Genomic DNA, 21,220 nt, shown 5'->3' on the forward strand with positions numbered 1-21,220 from the left:
AAGATTCATTAGCACTTGACCTGCTCGCCCACCACCTTAGCTCTGGCCAACCCCGCCTGTCATCATTAAGACGTACTCGGCTAACCCACAGGACTGCAGCACTCTCAAGGGAGCGAGTGCAACTGTACTTTGAGACCAACAGTATTAACACTGTGTGCCAATCACCAACGGCAGGGCCAACAGATTCTTTGACTTGGGCATCAGCACCGCAGCCCTCACGATTTTCTAGGGCCTATACTACGCAGCCAAGGCTGTGAAGAAGGCTACACGGAGAAGACCCTGCCAGGGAAACCAACCGTTCAGAGCTGACGTCTCCATTCATAATCTGCTCTACCATTCCCTTCCCTGTCTCTGATGTCTTTGAAATCCTCATCCCCAGCTCCAGTCTAAGGGCTGAGATCCCAGTTCTCACTTAGATACATGGAAAAGACATCCCCAGTGCACAGCTCTTCCTGTGCATAGAAGCTCCGCCCTGTCCCGTGGCTCTGCCCCGTCCCGTGATAGGCAAGGTCACATGACTGGCTCCAGCTAATGACCTGTGAGCAATATGGGTGCTCCTCTGCACACAGTCAGAAGAAAGAAACAGACCAGAGGGAGGCTACCTGAATTGCTGCAGGAAGGACATCTCCAGGGTCCACAGACCTGTGCTGGTTTAACTCCTGTGACTAAAGGGCTATTTGCAACCGCACTGCAGGCAACCTATCCTGGCCAACACAACAGGCCTAGTGGCCATCCTGGGCACATCACAACTATATCTACTGTCACCTCCACCTTCTTCCACCTAAGTCCAATGACGCCTACCTACCTCTTGCTTTCATGAACCCCTGTATCTCGGGTTCTGCCCACCCCCTTTTGCATCTCCAGGCCCATGTGAACCAAATGCTCTAACACGATGTGCTAACATTGTTATTTACAGAGATAAAAGTCCCAAGCAAAAGATGATTTAAAGAGATGGTAGAATACATAAAAAGACCACACACAAGGAAAGCATCCTCTGTGTGTGTGTGTGGGGGGGTGATTACTTATTCATGAAATGCTGACTTACATATTCAAGTGTATTCAACTTTGAAGCCTTCCTCTTATGCTAAGTAACTAATGCTACTGGGGCTGGTCGGGGAGGGGTCTCAACCCCCAGCCATCCTGCAAAGGGCATCAGGGTAGGTGGAATAAGCTCGTACACTTGCTTTACATTCTTGGAAACGGTCATACTGCCACTACTCAGAGAAAATGGAAACCGAAACTCTTCACAAATATCACCAATGATTTTAAAAATTAAAAGCATAAGCCCACAGGATTATAATGCAAATATCAAAAGTACACCTCAAAGGTCACTTGCCACCTCTTTTTTTTTTTTTTTTCTTTTTTTTCTAACCCTTCCTGGAAAGGGGCCAGCATGCACTGTCTCAGGAAGCGGCTGTGAGAGAAAATGTACTCTGTGCTTTCCTCAGCCCTCTCTGGCTTACAGTGCTGCTAATTTCAAAACTAGCTCCCAGGTCACACAGGCTACACACAAAGGAGGTGCACACTCCGACGTGTTTATGGACCAAATAAGCCAAGTGTCACACCTGCAAATAATGGGGCTGAAATGTGAACTTCCAAACCTTTAATCTCTCCTTTGTTTTCCATGGGAACGTGAAGGAAGGTTTCCTATCAGAAGGGAAACTGCACAAAAGGCCCCATGATGTAATGACCACTCCACTAGTCTTTCTCTAGAGCAAGACAAAACATCCTCAAAGCGCTGATGGTGAGCCGACAGTGTACAGCTGTAAAAGGGGGGAAATGAAGTGTAATTAACCCATTTTCTATTCCTGTAACCACACTCAACTAAGTTTTCTGTTCTTCTACATCAACTTAAAAAAATCGCAATTACTTATCAGTCACATAACTAAATATAAAACAAATAGAGAACCCTTACATTTCAATTCATTCAAAAGGCAAAACACGACTGCTATCTATCTCGCCCCACCTATCTCATCCCAAGCCTCGAGGTTGCTCAACGTCCCTGCAAGACACAAGTCCATGCTACAATCAGAGTGACTGGGCTTCATTTCAGCCACATGAGTCAAGAGGAAACAGCATGTTAAGTGTTTATTGGTCGGCACACAACTGTAGCTATTGACAAGAGTTACTTCTGCTCTAATTCATGCGAAGTTCACCAACCCTGGGAACAGTAAGGTAAGCTGGTGGTTCTGCCCCGTAAGTCATCTTTGACCTCTAATCGGGTGATTTCTGAGTCATATTTGAGGGTACCTATCTGTGCCTTAAAGATGGGACTTGGTACTGACGTCTGCTTTCCCTTAGACCTTTTCTTCACTTAGCTGCCAGTGAACCACGTGCCAACCCACAAAGGTTCATGAGCATCCTGTCTTCTGCCGTCAAGTGACTCATCAAAGGAAGCCCATAGTCGTCAGTCACTGTACGATTGGAAAATAAGCCACTGGGTATCTGAAACCCTCCCTCTCTGCCCTCTGCCCCACTCGCTCCTGAGTGCAGGAGCAGTAGGCTGGGTGCTGCTCTAAGCCACACCGAGGTGGTACTGGAGCAGTTACTGGAGCAGTTACATTTGGGCACCAGGGAGAGGAACCATCACAGGTCAAGCTAACGGTGACAAAGAATCTGAATGGCGCCCTCAAGAGGTAAATTTTCAGTTCAAACTGGACCCTTAATTTTCTCCGAGATGAAAGAGGGAAGCTTGGACTCGGCTTGATGGCCACGCGCTTTCCTTTACAGGAAGAGAAGCAGCTGGGAAGGCAAGGAGCACCTTCATACCTGTGCTTGGCAAACACTGGGAAGCAGCCCAATGACTCAAGGCAGTGTTTGCCTAAGGAAGTCACTTAAACTGTCCCTGGATAAACCTCTTCCACCTCAGGCACAGGGCACAGTACTCATGTCCTGCTCAACTCTAAGGAGCCAGAGTTTAGAGGTCAAAGCAGCAAGGGGTGCGTGCACAAGTAAGTTGATATCATGAGTGTGTAATGAAGCCCATTCTTCAAAATGAGGACAAAAACATGGTGCGTTCTTTCAGGCTGTCCTCTTGACTCCCACACATATCGTGCCATCACCCCTCCAACCAGCGAACAGTGCTGCTAGCTTGTATGCGCCCCACCTCCCACACACACAGAGAGTCTCTGTCCCACACATATTTAATAAATATATTTAAAAATGATTTTTAAAATGTAATGCAGTAAAAATAAACTAATTTCCCAATAGCTCAGTAAATAAAAATTGTTTTAGAAATCAAAATGAACGCAACAGTCAAGCCTTTAACAATTCCGTACACTAGTGCAAGAGCACACAGATGAGGCACCAGGCCCTCAGAATTCCACTGACCCTTTCGGGACACTGTAGGATAACTGCAGGTGGAAGACAGCAGACCAGGGGGTCTTCCCCGCCACAGAGCGACCCCCACAGGGAACACTACTGCTGTGCTGGTCGAGATGAAAGGCTGGAGGAAGAGACAAGTGGAGGAATTAAAATCAGTCATGAGTCATAGGGAAGGGAAGTGGCTTACTCTGAGAAACGTAAAAATAAAACCAGGAAAAGACAGCACTGGTCTCCGCTGTAGCCGTCAATCTCAGCCTCTACACAGGGCCACAGCTCCTGGCCTAGCACCACAAAGAAAAGTAGCCCCCATATCAGAGAGCTCACAACAGCCTCTAGCTCTAGGGTACGTGACACTCTCTCCTGGACACTGCAGACACTCCAAGTGTGTGTGTGTGTGTGTGTGTGTGTGTGTGTGTGTGTGTGTGTGTGTGTTCATGCATGTGTGCAGACCCCAAATTTTTAAACTAAAAATGAATCGTTTCCTAAAAAGTCAACAATAACGATAAAAAAAAATGGCAGAAAACCTGAGAAACAACAGAGGTATTTCTGTCCTCCATCTGCTTTGAACAATCACATGTGCACCCATACACATGAACACACACACACATATATACACACAAAAGTTTGTATGTTTTATCTGCCTAAATTATTGCTTAACTAAGTTAACTTTAAATTACATGTGTGCAGGCTGTGGAAAAGGCTTAGCAGTTACAACAGTTGTATGAGCAAATATATCAAAACTGGAATTCCCAGAATTCACAAGAACATTAGGGTAAGCATAACAGCCCACCATAGTCCCATATTAAGGAAGGAGAGATGGAGACTCCCTGGGGCCAGCTGGCTAGAGAACTATTATCAGCCGACTCTGCGTTTGATTAAAAGATCCTTCCTCAAAAAAATGTGTGGTGGGAAAAGACTCAAGGAAGATTCCAGGTGTCAGCACGAGGCTTCTATGTGCACACATGTCTCTATGTGCACTCCATGCGCACACATGAGCGCCTCTAGGTGCACACATGCACAGTTACACACATAGACCAGGCCCATATGCATGCATGTGTACAACACACGTAAGATAGGAACATGGACACCAAAGTGCCATACTGCATGACTCCATAAATATGAAAGATCTAGAACAGGTAAGTTCTCAGAAGCAGGAAGCTGACTACTGATTGCCAAGCTCTGGCAGAGGGTGGCATAGAGAAACTGTGTGACAGGCACGGGCGGGTAGTGCTACCAACAAAACATGTTTGGGAAGGAGAGAAGGGTAGTGGTTGTAAAACATGGGAATGCTCTAATGCCACTGAGATGCTGTATCTAACGGGGATGATTTTGTTGTGACTTTTTGCCTCAGGAGAAAATACACGTAAAACAACACATTTTACACGAGTATATGCAGACTAAAGCACTTACAGAAACGCTCAAGTGGCTGGCTCCGGGGAAAGGATGGTAAATCACAAGACTAAATGTCGCCTGGGAAGAGCTCCACCAGACCCTGTTAACCCTAAGCCATGAACTAGCCATGGGCTGCTGGACCTCTAGTCTCGGGGACGAAGAACCTGCTGACTGGCTGCCCGGAAAAGGAAGAGAAACATAAACGTCATTCAACTCTAGTCTTTGGTTTGCCGCTTACCGCGTCTACTCTCGGCTGAAAACACGGCACTCTCTCCATTCACAATACGCAGCGTGCTGAATCAGACAGCCCTGAGGAAGTACCAGTACTCACATTCTCAACTTCCTTTCCTTGACATTTTACACTTGTCTTTATGTGTGTGTGCACATAAAGACTTCATAATGACCCAAAAACAGTATGCAATCATATACACCAAAACAAAACCCTATGCTCAAAAGAGGTTTATTGTTTGTATATATCCCTCATCGCAAACCTTTCCCACAAATCACTACCAAATGACCACATCATACACATACATCCATACACACACACACACACACACACACACACACACACACACACACCACTTTTATAGTCCTCTAAACTGGAGTTGATACAATTTGACTTTTACCAGAAGGATAAAAAAATTTAGCTAGATAAGAGTTCATTGTATCAAGATGGCCCTTCCCTAAGCCCTGTGACCACCTGGCTTGGCTGTCTGGATCAAGTTTAAAGGCCTGGAGTTGGTTCAGAGGACCCACACACAGTGCCAGTATTATAAGTTCATGAAACTGGCCGTGAGCTCCAGGCTGCTCCAACTACCGTGTTAAAAACCCTACGTTCTGTGTCTGTTTCCCGATCTCCAAACACAACATGTCACCTGCTCAAGTGCAGTGTACCTAATCGAGCTCTCAAGGATTTCCTTTTCCTCAAAATAAACTAAAAAGCTGCCCTTTTAAATAATTAGTCACGAATGTCAGTTGCCTTGAGGTGACAGAGGAGGCAGACCTGACATTTGTGGAGACAGGGCAGCTGGAAAGAATCACACAAGGAGGTGGAGTCAGGGACCCAGGAAAATGCTCCTCCCTTCTAGGTTAAGCAAAGACTTACATTCAGTTTAGAAAGCTAAAACAAGGTTTTTAGTTTTATTTTTTTATCACAGTGCGGGTAGAAGTCATGACCACAAGCCTGGCTGGGGCAGAGCAGGCTCTCCATCTGCTTATGGGGGTCTGGGAATCTGCACCCTGGGGCCAGAGGAGAAGCTCCTCTCTGTCCGTGTCAAAGGCTACCAGGTTCCTCACCTCTAAGGACTGGGCAGTTCCGCAACACAATGACTTTTTTTTTAACATAGCATCCCACCCACACGGAATTCTAATAAGCTTGACAAAGAGGATCATTGACCATGGATAAAATCAGCAAAGTGGGGGGAGACTTTGTGCGGAGGAGGAACAGGGGGAACAGGGCTCTGACAGGGATAGGCCTTTCAAGGGCTTCCTTCTTCCTGGAGGAAATTATGGGAAGGTGACCACATGGGGAGGTAAGGAGAGATCCCTGAGAGGACTGTAGCAAGGACTCGGCCACCCAGAGATGGTGCAACCTGGACGGACGAGCGAGAGGATCTTCCGTCAACCATCTCAGGGCTGGCTTGGGTCTTTATTTTTGTTTTCCTTATACTTGATGTTGTTTGTGTCCGGATGTTTATTCTACTTGCAAAATACTTAAAACAGAAGTCACAAAACATTTTCCAAGTTTATAACTTAATTTATTTTGACAGAAACAGACATGTGCCTGCACAACAAAAGCAGTGTTTGCTTGGCTGCCTCAACATGGCCCAGAATTCCTCCTGCAAGAAATTTCTGGGCATGGTGGATCAAAAGAATAGGGCAAAAATGCCTTCTTTTTCAGTGAAGCAAGTCCGTCTAATAAAATGGCGAGTCACCACCTCCAAAGCAGCTGTGACAAACCACCTTCAAAAGAATTCACTGTTCATTCCTGGGACTCCTTCCTTCTACAGGCATACAGGTCCCATCAGGCCTCTCAGGTCTAGATCACTTCAGGAACAGCCTGGGACTCTGGTCTCCTGAGGAGGCCAAGGTCAAGGCCCCGCACACTCCAGACTCGGTAAGGACCAGCATGCCGCCCTCACTGTACACAGAGGCATCGCCTTACCCACCAAACCTTTGAAGAAGCCAGCCAAAGCGACATGTACCCGACAGCTGGTGGTGTCTTATCTTTGTAGGAGACTCTGGGTTGCAAAGACACACAAAGAGAAGAACAAGAAGGGAAGGTGGGAGGGAGGGCGGGGAGGGAGGATAGACAGACCAGGACAGATGTCAGCTGAGGCACCTGGGGAATGGGGCTAAGTTCAGCTCCAGCCCAGGGCCTGCAGCAGCACAGGTATTGCCTGGCCACATAAGGCCGCTCCTGCTCGTGCCTGCCTCCTGCTCGTGCCTGCCCGACAGCATTTCCACGAAGCAGTGCCTGAAGAACCTGCGTAAGCTCACAGAGCCCAAGTCAGTGACATGCGCTCAATGCTGCTCTCGTTTTCAGATCCATCCCTCTCTCCTGAGACACGGGAGTGTCTGAGAGCAGATCCATCTGACAGGAAACACCTCCCACTTCCTCACTTCCCCATGGACGGTCATTACACAGAATGGGCCTTCACCCTGAGTTAGGACGCCTGAGTCTCAAGGTGCGAGGGAGAGCTTGGTTGGTCTAACGTGCTGTGCCGATCTCTACCACCTTCCTAAACAGCAGAAATGCAGACCCAGACAAATACACTGAAATCACATCAGCTCACATCTCAAATGCTTCTCACCAAGAACCAGAACTTGTCATCACTTCCTTACGGGCCACATGCACCTGGGAGCGTGTGCGTGCCTGTGAGCGGCAGAGCCGGCTGGAGGAACCTACTTACATCCGGGAAACATCTTTGCCCACACAGTTTAGCTAAGACAGCTTACTAGCAGCAAACCCTTTAAACTCTTCTCTTTTAAATAACAAAAAGATATATTTTCTATGCATTATTGTTATGTCTGTATGAGGGTATGGAATCCCCGGGGACTGGAGTTACTTACAGTTGTGTGTTACCACATGGGTGCTGGGAATTGAACCTGGATCTTGTGGAAGAGCAGCCCGTGCCCTTAACTGCTGAGCCATCTCTCCAGCTCTTACACTCTCTTTGGTGTAAACAGAGTTCAGACCTGTGAGTTGAGATCCCTTTTTTTGGGGGGGGTCATATATCAGATATCACACATATCAGATATTTACATTATGATTCACAACAGCGAAATCGCAGTTATGAAGTAAGGATGAAATGGTTGGGAGCCCCCACAGCATGAGGAACTGTGTTGAAGGGTCGCAGAGTCAGGAAGGTTGAGAAGGACTCGAGCAGAGGGAACAGCTGCTATAGCGCGCTGTTATTAAGAGCATGGTGACCCCTGACAAGAATCTGCCCACTGGAGCCCTGATACACAGGACCACACAGACTGGAGAGGGATGTCACTGCTGAGCCCTGCACTCTGCCCAGCAAAGCCCCTCTTCTGAACCCTCGGTGGTCAGTGCTGCCGCTGTCTGCAGCAGGAGGTGGGGGGACAGCAGAAGGTACTGTCTCGCTTATACACAGGGACCAGCAGCCTGCTGTGAATGTCTGAATTATAAAGAAACTTGTATGGAACCGCAAAGGCCAACAAAATTTCCAAAAGCAAAGCACTGAGAAATTTCCCTTTCTCGTAGGCCACCTGTCTTTCCCAGGGAAATTACCGGAAGTCCAACCACTGGAGTAGCAGTGGTTACAGATGCATCTTGAGTGTAACAGGCAAAGGACACAGGGACTTGCCCCTCCACTACCCCACTTCTCCAAACAAATGCTGACCCAAAGTGTGAACAAACTCCTGACTCAGAGAAACTCCTGACTGTGGGCTAGAAAGGCTCAGCCTCAAAAGCAACAGTTTCCTAGGGAAAGTACAGGATACGCCCGCTACCAACTCCTCGAAAGTTAAAAACCAAGCTAGACTCGAAGGTTTAGAACTGAGGAGAGAACAGAAAGCCTGGGTCGGACACAAAGGCCATAGGACAGTCAAAGATAAACGGCTGTCCCAGCCACCATGCCACATCATCACCAAGGTGCCTGAGCCACATCCAGCCACGGCAGTCGAGCTTTAGGGCCCAGGAAGCACTCGGATTCTCCAGGAACAAAAGGGGCCGGGGAAGGGGGGATTTATACCCAAGTGGTTGCAATACAACTGTCAAAGTCAAAATTTGGGGTGAGTGTTTGAATTGAATTTGAGGATTCATATTTTTTTTACCTTGGGATGGGAGAATTAAAACAGAATATGATAGCATTCCAGGCCATTGGCAAAGGGGCAACAAGGGTGAGCAAACGGGAGCCCCATTTCCTTCTAGGAGCCATTAATCAGTACTGTAGAGGGGTAAGGGAAGGTTACTTGAAAACGCAGACTGCGCCCTGATCATCAGGGGGCTTAAATAAGGTGTAAAGAGCTAAAACTAAACAGCGGAAAGCCCAGACGTTCCCAGCACAGGTGCCTTGGATGCCAGATAACCAGACAGGACCTTCTACAGCCAATGACTGCCTCTCAGAGACCTGCTGTTGCAAAGACATCTGAAACAGAATGAAGCGCACTGCCACATTTCGGGTGGTCTTCCTTACTCCTTTTCCACTGACGTACCTTACCTGGGAGAGAAGTCTCCTAGATGGCTGGCAGCTCCAGATGTGGAGAAAAGTGACAGCAGCCCAATAACGTCACATTGACAGACAGTCACTACAAAAATATCCAGGCATTTGGATAGCTTAACATTTCTCAGTGGTGCTGTGTGGCACCCACAGCTCCTTAGGGACCCAGATAGATCCAGTAAGCAAGTGGGGAGAGTATCCTTGGCAGATTTGAAGACTTCCCATACAGACAGTCCCTCGCTTAAAATGGTTACACTTAACAACTTCTTTATTTTGTTACAGTGCAAAAGTGATATGCACACATTAGAGACTCGTGCAAATTTTCTGGTATTTTTTTTTTATTTTATGTTTTTGTGTATGGCTGTTTTGCCTGCATGTATGTCTATGTAGCAGGACCACCAGGAATCCTGAAGAAGAAGGCATCAGATCCCCTGGAACTGGAGTTACAGATAGATGTGGTCTGCCATGTGGGTGCTGGAAATGAAACCAGGGTCCTATGGAAAAGCAACCAGTGCTCTTAACCACCGTGTCTCTCTCCAGCCTCCTTTTTTTTTTTAATTTCTACCTCACCCCTCCTCTCCAGCGATGTGCGTGCCTTCTTGAAAGCCAGGCAGCGGTGGTGAGCCTGGCTCCCAGCAGGCCGTGTGACCATGAGGACGGCAACCAACCCCACACTACACAGGGTAGCTAAGCCATGGTGTGCACTAGGCTGGGTGCACCGAGTACATCATGATTTATGAGATCTTCGAGCTGTGATAGGTTAATCAGCATATAACGCCATCTTGGTCAAGAAGCAATTTTACATGTGACTTTCAATCTATCAGTCAATGTCTTGGAGAGAACAGATACGTTAAGGGCTTTAGGGACACACTCGAAAGTCTCCATCTCTGGAGGAAGGAAAGGTTTTTCCTGAAGCGTCTTTTCCTTCCCTCCTACCAAGTCACAGAGTCGTTTGTGGGTGCCTGTCCTTCTGCCCACACCCACACCAATGATACAGGCGACCTTAGCTGTAGAACGCTCCCTTCATCTGCTCCCCACCTTCTCTCTGAGTGCAACTCCGAGTGCAAATCAACCGATTCTGTGTGAAAAAAAAATCTCAGAGATGCTGCCCAGCCTAGCAGCCTCTCTATTGTCTGCAGGCCCAAGTTTGCAAACCAAAGCCACTGTTAGCAGCAACATTTAAAAGACATTTCACCCAAATAATAAACAAACATTAACATGAGAAAACAATATAACCAATCTAAACATGAGAGAATTCACAGAGCACACTGAGGCAATATGGAAACAGGGCAAGTTAAGGGGGCACAGCGAGAGGATGAAGCCCTCCCTTCACTTTGGGGTCAATGTCCCCATCCTTGCTGAGTCAAGGGACTTAACACAACCCCTAAAGCCAAAAGTCCCCACAGATAAAATGTGTGCTTTCCTAAAGGCACTGCAAGCAAAACTGGAAAGAGCAAAAATTGATCGTTTTTTCTTTCAACTTTTTTCTTCCAGTGCCCAGGGCCTCGCACATGCTGTACGAGTGTTACGCTAAGTAAACGCTTACTTAGAGCCAGAGTATTTGGAATCTTCAGTTCCACCATATTAGCGTTCCCCTCGTCCCTAAATCTAAACAGTACACCTCAGAAAAACTACCTAACAATTTCATTTACAAAAGGAAGATTTGAAGTTAAATGTAGGTTTTTTTTTGTTTGTTTGTTTAAGGAAAATGAGTGAGATAACAAAATTTCAGACAAAAAAAAAAAAAAAAAACAAAAAACCATGTTCTCTCTCACATGTGGAATCTAGCCCATTTATGTATATGTAAGCAAACGTGTGTGTACTGCGTATAGCGTAGTCTATTTTGTTAGAGCCTGAGCTTCAGCTCCCTCACTGGCCGTATGTGTAATAAATACCATGAGGCTGGCTGCAGGCGCAGCTCAGGGGCAAACATTTGTCTCCCAAGTTCAATACCCTAGGTTCCATCTGCGAGCGCACAGCACTTTTCCCTCAAGCAGATGATGTGTGTAGCCAATGACAACGCAAAGGCAAGGCCAAGCTGCCTCAGCTGGACCAAAACGAAGCTGCTCAAAAAAACAAACAAACAAACAAACAAATAAAGACAGACAGACAAACAAAAAACACAAAGGTCAGTACTTCTAAGGGAAGATCTGGTTCCCACCAGTTCTCTGCTCAGTTTCAAAAAAGAAAAGCTTTTGTTTTAAGTGAGCGAGATAACAGAACTGCAGGTGTGACACTGAGGAGATAAGAAGGATACACGCTGCCTCCCAGCTGGTGACACACGCGCGCACACGCGCACACACACACAGACACACACACACACACGCGCACACACACACACACACACACACATACACACACACACCCAGGAACACACACATACACACACGCACACACGCCCCCACACACACACAGACACACACAGGCACACACAGACACACACACACGCACACACGCACACACACACACAGACACACACAGACACACACGCTGAACCCAAGCTGCAGTAAAGGATTTTTCTTCTCTTCATGCCACCATGCACAGATAAAGGTCTGTGTTAGCATGCTTGCCTAGCACCCGCTGAAGCACCAGGTTTCATTCTCTAGCACTCCAAAGGATGTAAAACGGAAAACAGGCTACCTTACACATTCTTTCCCGGATAAAAGCTAAGAACCATTGACTTCCAATGCTGGTCTAGAAAACAGGGTCAGAAAGAATGTAGACCCGTTGTTTCCTGGGTCTGTGTCTTTTACATTGAAATTATTTACTTCATTAAATAGTAATGAGCTGCTATTGATTTCTGCCCAAGCAGGAAAGTCACCACTGAGGAGGATAATGGGAAATAAAAACTTCCACGTCAACCAGAATACCTTGGTTCAAATCCACAAGTCCATTAAACTCATTCTGCGGCCACTTACTGAGTTTCTTAGAACAGTGGCAAATTTAGTTACTAAGAACAACACTTTAAAAACACGGTTTCTTTTCATCTTTTCTCTTCCTTGTTGAAAGTTTAAACAACGATGGTCTCAGAGTTCGGCGTCTGTTTATGAGATAAAAGCATGATGTTACCATGCACACATATCAAAAGACAGATGCCCACACTCTGTAAGCCTTGGCATCTGGACAGGAAGCACTGGACGTCAGGAACTGCTTATGATCAGAACTACCAAGCTCAAGGAACAGCCCTATCCCACACTTCAATTTTGTCTTGGTCCAAACTTTGCACGGGGGCTAGAATTTTGCAAAGTGAATTAGAAATCTCTTTTTAGGGCAGGTCGGTAGTCATAGGACATGAGGTCCATGGAAAACAGAAGGACTTTAAAGATGGGAATCTGGTTCTAAATGTGACACACCTCCACTAGAGAATTACCTCACCAGCTTGGAACTTCCCGGTCTGTTTTCTCCTTCAGTCTTCCCAAGCTTTTCAAGGACAGAACCCAAAGAGGACTCGTCTTCACATCACCAGGAGGTAGCAAGGTTAATAAACAGATGATGGATAACCCACGTCTCTGCCTATCCACTGGTCCACACTTGCTCATGTTTTTATGAAGAATGCCAAGCCCTTTCTCAGGTTCATTCCATGGCCCGGGAAACATGTTCACACTTTTTAAAAAATGTAATGCAGAGGTTTCCCAACCATGCCAGTATCCTAGACTGTCTGCCGGGGGGGGGGGGAAGCATATTTATAGAGACATCTTTGAGTTCTCTTTCTTTTAGGTTTGTGCTGACTTTCTTGCTTCAGTGTGGGGAAGGAACTACATATCCCTTGAGGTTTCCTTACCTTCCTGGAGAATCCCTTCTAGGGTGAACTTTATACCTACTGCTGGAATCCCATGTCCTTCAACGTTGTCAACACTTTCATATTAGTACTACCATTCGGGTTTACGGTGGGTGTGTGCTGTTTGTTTTGTTCTGTTTTACTTCCCAATGTCCCCATCACTGACTTAGACAAAGGACAGGGTGGGGCGATTTCTGCTTTATGGTGGCAGAATGACTGAGAAGAGATGAGAGGACTTTGAAGGTTCCGTATCCTCTTATGACATCCTCGGGTGTCTTGTTACTGATAAAGCAGCTTAGTTATGTTGAGGTCATATAAAAATCAGTCGGAAACGTAAGCAAGTCCACCCCCACTGCTTTCAATTCATGACAAAGTTAAACAGCTTATTGAACTATTATAAGAGAAGCATATTAAAACACTAGGTAAACATGTAAAAAGTTATCGTGAAAATATAAAGCTCGGAGAGATTCCTCATCTAGTTGAAGAGTTGCACAGCAGGTGCTGTTTATTGAGAATGAACTCTCCTGTCAGTGAATTTCCAATTAACTGATTGAGAAGAGAGTACAGCGAGGGGGAAATATGACAGTAGTGGCCCCCACAGACCGAGGACAAAGCAAGGCTGGCTAACAGTAAACTGTCTGAGTTGGAAGGGTTGAATATTAATTAGATCTACAAATGCTTTTAAATCCTAGAGCTGAAACACACTAACTTCTCTGTTTTACTCACGATTAACATTATTTTAACTACTATACACGATTATACACTATATATATTCGCGATCATTAATTCTTCTGACCTCAAAAACCATATGATGGTCTTGAACTTGACAAAGCACCATGGGGCCACGAAACTCAACAAAGACGCAGCCACGCCTGAAGCCCTGGAAGTCCTCCCGGTTTCAAGTCCACATGCCACAGGGTATCATGTAGTGACAAAGTGGTGCACCAGCTCATGGGATGCAGAAGCAAGAGGATCTCTGTGAGTCTGAGGCCAACTTAGTCTAAATAGTGAGTTCCGGGCCAACCAGAGCTACACTTACAGATCTTGTCTTACACTAAGTAACTGTGTGAACACCTTTCTTCCATAAACTCACTCTTTGCTCTGAGTGTTGGAGAATGCTGGGAGTGCAAAGGGGAGTGAAGGGGAGCGCGGAGGCAACAGGAAGCCTGGAAAGGGTCAGAGTTGTGCAATCCAGATACACAGCTGGGCTTGGCTGTGTAGTCTTCAACAGACCACCTAAGTCAGGCTCACCAGTTACAAAATCAGGGCAATCCTATCAGCCCTCACAAGCACCTATGTGAGTGAGCCTCAGACATAGCTGTGGTCCTTACTCAGTCTTGTCGGTGGCTCATGGGTGCTCCCTGCGTGGCTGTGTCATCCCTGACAGAAAGATCATTCTCGAGAGCATGAGAGAAAGGGACAAGGAGTTCAAGTTTGAGACTAGTATGGGTTGCACTGCAAGACCCTGACTCAAAATGATGATGATGATGATGGTGATGGTGGTGGTTGTGGTGGTGATGGTGGTGATGGTGGTGATGGTGGTGATAGTGGTGATGGTGGTGGTGATGGTGGTGATGGTGGTGGGGCAGCGGCAGCGGTGGTGAACTTGCCAGCCTGAATTGTTCTCAAAAGTCCTAGAGTAGAGAAATGTCTTCTCGACACTTTCTTGATTATATGACAAAATAAGACATCCTACAAGAGTCGAATCTCTTGGCCACCATTTTACCTTTGTAATGAGTGATTTTAAATACATGTACAAATTATTTTTTTTTACCTCCACACTAATGAAGATAATGCGTGTTAATATATTGTACATAATCACATTTCTACGTGTTTTGGGCCCCTTAAAGGAGAGAAGATAGAGTGTAATGGAAATTAATCTGAAACCAAAAATGGGATCTTCTTTTGAAATGAGTAACTTTCTGAGAACATGTCAACTCTACTGAACGTGATAAAGAGAAATCTGCCTGTATACTACCTGATAACCAGGGACACTGGCCAGGAGAGACTAGTAAACGAAGGTCAGAGTATAAGACCAGTCAAATGAATAATAAAACAATAGGGAAGTTCTTTATTTCTTCACAAAATAATAACTAAAAGAAAGCTCATTTACAAACACACTACAAACCAGGCTCCTGGTGACTGTCAGCTCCCTGCAAAGCAATCAAGAGGGGATTAGCATCCCTGTGAGCTAAGGAAGGGCTTGGAATTTCTATGTTCTTACCAAAAGGTATTTCGAAGATTTTTTTCCCCCTAAATAATAAGCAGCATTGCAAAGTCTTTAATTAAAGTAATAATGCTTAATTCTGCTTATGAACTAAAATTGCATTTTTAAAGCAGATTTTAAAAGGCTTTTAAACAACCAGGGGAAAAATTCTAAAACTCCATCAGGCCATTTAAAGGCCCTTTCCAAATAGGTTGTCCTTGCCTTTATTTTACCCAACAAAAATTCCCACCGCATGATAATTAAAGCAATCTTTCCGTAAACAGGAGCTTAAATGCTGTCTCTCAAATCAGATTACATTTCAAGTGATCCTAAACCAAACTAAAACAGCGCTTTATGAAGTTAGTTTTCACTTGAAGAAGTGCCAGGGGGGCTGCCCTTTGAGGTTCTAAGGGAGATACACTAAGGTCAAGAACTAGGTTGCTAACTGCAACATTCAAATTGCTAGTGTTGACCATGGCCTTGGAGGAAGAGGAGGCAGAACAGTGAGGAGGAGGAGGAAGAGGAGGGGGAGGGGGAGGAGGAGGCACAGCAGTGAGTGGGGGAAGAGGAGGGGGAGGGGGAGGAGGAGGAAGAGGGGAGGAGGAGGAGGAGGCACAGCAGTGAGGAGGAGGAAAGGGGAGGAGGGGAGGAAAGAAGCAAAGAGGATACTTAACAGTGACCCTCCTGAAGAGAGGCTGAACTCTTCCAGAGGGCAACGAACAAGCTTTCAGCCCTGACACAGAGAACCAGATCGCCAAATACAGCACAAGATTTGGGAGTATCAGATTCTCTTCCCCACATCCTGGGAAGATACTGCTGAGATAAACTATTGACTCAGAAAATGATTCTTCCAGGAGTATCAGGTTCGGGATACTTTTTTTTTTTTCAGAACCTTGCTGCCCTTACATAAACAGGATGAGCGAGTTCGTCCTCCCTAAAATAAAAGGAAAGGGCAAGAAAGAAAGATACCTCAGGATTCGAGTATCAGCATTTCCGAATTTCAGATCGTGTACAGCTGAGGCAGGGCACGCATTTCCCAGATTTATACTCCTTATGGCTAGGGGGAGCTTAATTCCAAGGAAAGTGTCTAGTGACCCAAAAAACAAACAACAAGAACAAAAACAAGAGCAAACCAAAACAAAAGCCTGCTTTTTAAGCACACCATAAATACACACCTTTTTTTTTAATCCAAAGAAGGCCTTACTTCAGGATGAAATCTTACTAACTACAGGTAACATTGATCCTCTTCCCCACCCCCTCTCTGCTCCACTCTTCAGAGCCATTTCAAATAGATGCCCTGCTGTCACCTAGGAGGGACTTTACATAAATTACTAGCATGAGGTACCTGCCGTCCCGTGGTCCCTGCTCAGTCGGGAGTTCCTGAAGCAGCCATTGGCCAAGGGGAAGAGGGATGACAGGCAGATGCCTCACAAAAGTGATCTAGTAAAAGCCATCAAGACTCTTGTTTCCCGGGGACTAGGACTGGGGAAGGATAAGAAAATCCAGAAACTATTAGTGTGGCCAAAATAGAGAAACTGAGCCACCCTAAGGGGCCTCAAGTGAGACAAAGCTTGGATTCAGCAGAAACTGTTACCAGAGAGAGATGCAGAGTGGACAGCGATGGAGGTGGGAACAGAAGCAGGTGAACAGGGGAAGAGGCAAGCACTGGTCGCTGTAAAATTAGCAAGATAGAGGACCCAGAAAAGAGAGGCTGTCAGAACTCCTGCAGCTGGGATCATGTCCAACTCCCAGTCCAGGGCAACACCTCTGCACTATGGTTCCCACCGCCTCCCATAATGCTCTGCTTCTCCTGAACTCCTGAGAGGCCTGGGATGGGGAGCATCAGCCTTAGCTCCCTGCTCTCCCACCTGTCCTTATTAAGGAAATGCTATTACCTGGGTCATTTTAATGAGCCCCTATCCTCGAAACAAAAAGAGGGTAATCAGTTCTTTTCCTCAGAAACTCGGAAAAGCTTTCTATAAACTTCTTCCTAGAAGAATGACTTTCATGACCTGTCCTTGTCAGTTAACAAAATGATACGACTTCCTCTTTTCTAGTTCACCACCACCCACCATTCCTTTCCGTAGACAGGGATGTGCTGAGTCCCTGCACTAGCTGTATCCCCCAAACTTTATGCTATGGACTGATAAATATGGACCCAAACTCGATGTTGAAGCATTGACCACCAATCTGGATACAGGGCGTTTAGGCAGGGAATTAATTAAGATTTGGGGCTGGGGCTGGAGAGATGGTGGCTCAGCAGTCAAGCGTGAGGTAGGAAATAAAACGGGAGGCCTTTTACTCACGCTCCCTTCTAGACTTAAGAGTCAGGGAGGGGAAAAGAAGCAGGCAATTACAAAAGGCTGCAGAAAACCTCAGCGCTATCTGAAGTGTAAAGCCCGATTCTAGATTCGAATCCCACGGAATGCTGAAAGCCTGGGACCGACCGCTGAGTGGGCTGAGCAATCAAGTTACTGGTTAAAGAGACGGAGGCCCGTCTGCAACTCAGTGTTGAAAAGGAATCGGCTGAGGAAGACACAGGTCAATGAAGAATGACCTGGAACGGTCACTGTCCATACCTGCAGTCCGCATGGTTTATTACAGTTATAATCAGAAAACACAGAGAAGTAACTGTACCCATCACATACATGTAGATATGGCTCTGTAGAAGTAAACTGCGTGAGTTGTCTAACGACAGGCAGAGTCACTATACTACACACACAGTCGGGCTTGCTTTGGAAGGATGTGTATGCGTCTGTACAGTTACCAAGTGAAAGGGAAGAAACAGTACCCACAACTACAGAGGCTTTCTCTGGGCAATGGAAACAAAGGGATACTGCCCCTGATTAACTCCTGAGGTCCTCTACCACTACAACTTAAATCTTATTTTAGATAACATCAAGTTTAGCCGTGGCGATAATTATTTTTATGCTATTTTCATTCCAATACTATGAAATCCTGGACATTTAAAAGAAAAAAATATACTAAACAATTACATCATCAAATTCCTAGGGATTCATCCCCCCGCCCCATCCCCCAACCCCCACCCCCGCATGACCACAAAACCAGTTAGCTAATTCTTTAAAATAGTATCACATATTTAACCTATCTAGAAAAAAAAAACTACACTGCCACTTCGGGGGTTAGATGAAAGATCAGCACGGAATTCAAAACATACTGCCCAGTTCAGACAAGGATGCTGTTTTATCTATTTTGGGGAGGGGGGGACTGAGTGTGTGGGCTGGGGCCCGTGCTATTCAAACCCAGTAGGTCTTACGGGAGCTGGGCAAGGGCTCTACCATGCAATTGTATCTGAGATCTGGAAAGGTACCTGCTCTCAACTTTTCTCTAAGCCACCCTGCAAACCATTTAGCTTCCATTAAGTAAAGCACAAAGTATCAGAGAAGAGTACTCCAACGGTAGACTGAGAACAAAAGTCCAAGTAGGCAACAAGTAATTTGGAGAAATACTAAATTATAACATAAACATTCTGTGACTCTGAAAGGCTTCTGTATAGAAAAAAATGCATCTCCACACTCACTTCAGTAGTAACAAAGTGTACCTGACTGTGAGTGTGCACTGAGTTCTCAAAGAACAAATCACTTTGGCCAATCAAGCATTACTCTAAAATTCGTTTGTTTGCTCTAAGCAAATTATATGTGATAGTCTTAAATGGAAAAAAATAGCAAGTCCTAAAAATATTAATTCACACTTTTTTTTCCCAGTTTCAGTTTCTGATTTGTACCTATGTTGCCAACACCAAACTTGAAACAGTGCCGTCTGGTCCAGAGTGATAAGGTCATGGTGACTGCTCCCCACTTTTGCTTGTCTGTGTTACCCAAGGTTTGCCTAATGGCCATCCATGATGACTACTAGTACAGTGTTTGGGAGAGTTTTAAAAATTGGAGTTATTTATAGCCCCGGAGGCATATTTATAGCCTCAGAAACATTGTTTTCTCATGGCTTTCTCCTTCTGTGGGAAAGGGGCAACTGGACCAATGCAGGAAACACTCTCCCATAGTCCCGTCCCCACGTGGGCATCTGTTTGCCCTTCGTAGTACAGGTCACTTAGCATGAAAGTCCCCAGCTTTATAAGGATGGCACTTGGCTCTCTTCCTACATCTAAAGGCATGTGCTATTTGAAAACAAAGGTCTTTCACCAGGAAAGTTTTATCAGTTCATAAAGGGTAAAGCTGCACAACTCCTGCGTTCTGTGTCAGAGACTGGTACACAGCAAAGTAAGCCTAATGGACAGACTCTATTAATAAGCAATTCTTGTTTTCTAATCTCAAGAGCCTGGCTAAAGGTTCTAGTCAGGAAGAGTGGGAGCAGCTGCTTATGTGACCTTGACAGAAGAAAGGTCATCCTCTCCTCTCCTCTCCTCTGGACGATCTCCCATTCTGACAGGCCTCAGCTTCAGAGGGATAAAGGTAAATGCTTGGAGAGGTGAGGGAGGGGACAGGTGCCTAGCAGTCAGGATCAGCCAAATTAACCCTGTAGCAGATGTCACTGCCAAAGTGCCTTGTGGCCTAGGTTTCTGGGCTTTTGAACCTAATGGACTGGCAGTTCTGTTTACAAGTCAAGCAATAAAATACTGCTGGGTTGACTTCAAAGTAAAGACACTTCCTTGATTATCTAAGCAACAATAGGCCTTGATATTAAGCAATGTGTAGAGGACATGTTATTTTTAGGGTTGAGATAGACGCAGCTCACTGACTTCTAGGTGGTGAGAGGAATCACTGTGTATGCATGTCAACACCTATATTTTTAATGTGCTGTTGAATTTTCAGAATGAAACACCAAAAGGCAAATAGGCCAATGCACACACACACACACACACACACACACACACACACACACACACAGAGGAATTAGTGTCTTCATCTTTTTTTAAAGCAAGTTACACACTCTTAAAGCCACTTTTATAACAAAAGTCACCCTGACGGTTAGTTCAACAGCAAGCAGTCTTTGAAACCTGTAGTCACCGATGCTACAGACCCATGGAGCATATGGTCCAGTTAACTGATGGCTGTCAGGCCCAATTGAAACACCAATTCCCCAGACTCCAAAAGGCAGCCCGGTGAGCTCAACCTGGACCATAGGAGGCTTCCTGGCTGACAGATAAGAGCCAGCACTCCTTAGGGACTTGGGAAGCTGGCTCCCTTCCACCAAAAGGAGTTGTTTCCCTTACCTATGGCGGGAGGGACTTACGGCATACCTGTGGTGCCGGGTACACTCAATACTGCACATGCCTGTTACACATTTCAAAATTCAGACTAGAGTCCTAACCCCTCTCGCCTCCTCTCCTACCCTAAACTCCCCCTACTCATTTGTATTCTGTCCCTGTCTCTCTGCCTCTCTGTCTTTCTGTCTCTACCTCTCTTTGTCTCTGTCTCTCTCCCTCTCTGTCTCTGTCTCAGTCTCTGTCTCTCTGTCTCCCTCCTCTTCTCCCCACTCTGTCTCTGTCTGTCTCTGCCTGTGTCTCTGTCTGCCTCTCTCCCCTTCTCCCCTTTCTCTCTGTCACTCTCTCTTTCTCTCTGGCCCTCCCCCCTCTCTCTGCCATGCCTCTGCTTCTCTCTATGCTCTCTCTATTCTCCATCTCCTGCTATTCTCTCCTCTCTCCTGGGTATCCCAGGTTATGTCCAGTTGCTGACCAGGTTTACCTCTTCTCTCTCTCTCTCTCTCTCTCTCTCTCTCTCTCTCTCTCTCTCTCTGCTCTAAACTCTTCCAGGTGCTTCTGGGTATATCCATTCATTCTCATTCTCTCTCTCCCCCTCCCTCTCCCACCCTCTCATCTCATCCCCTTAACCACACCATGCAGTAGTCAAG

General features: G+C 46.0%; 1 protein-coding gene and 1 long non-coding RNA gene across 2 annotated transcripts in view; both read right to left on the bottom strand.

Annotated features, from left to right (window-relative positions):
* The window catches only part of Stk39 (serine/threonine kinase 39), a 259,896-nt gene that overhangs the window by 225,364 nt on the left and 13,312 nt on the right, over window positions 1–21,220 (bottom strand).
* Window positions 1,989–18,594, bottom strand: LOC116901475. The gene is made up of 3 exons (XR_004387999.1): window positions 18,584–18,594; window positions 10,446–10,448; window positions 1,989–2,548 (listed from the first exon to the last, which is right to left on the bottom strand). It is a non-coding gene; the product is annotated as an uncharacterized LOC116901475 (long non-coding RNA).

Source organism: Rattus rattus, chromosome 5 (assembly GCF_011064425.1).
Source record: "Rattus rattus isolate New Zealand chromosome 5, Rrattus_CSIRO_v1, whole genome shotgun sequence".
In the NCBI taxonomy this organism is placed as follows: domain Eukaryota; kingdom Metazoa; phylum Chordata; class Mammalia; order Rodentia; family Muridae; genus Rattus; species Rattus rattus.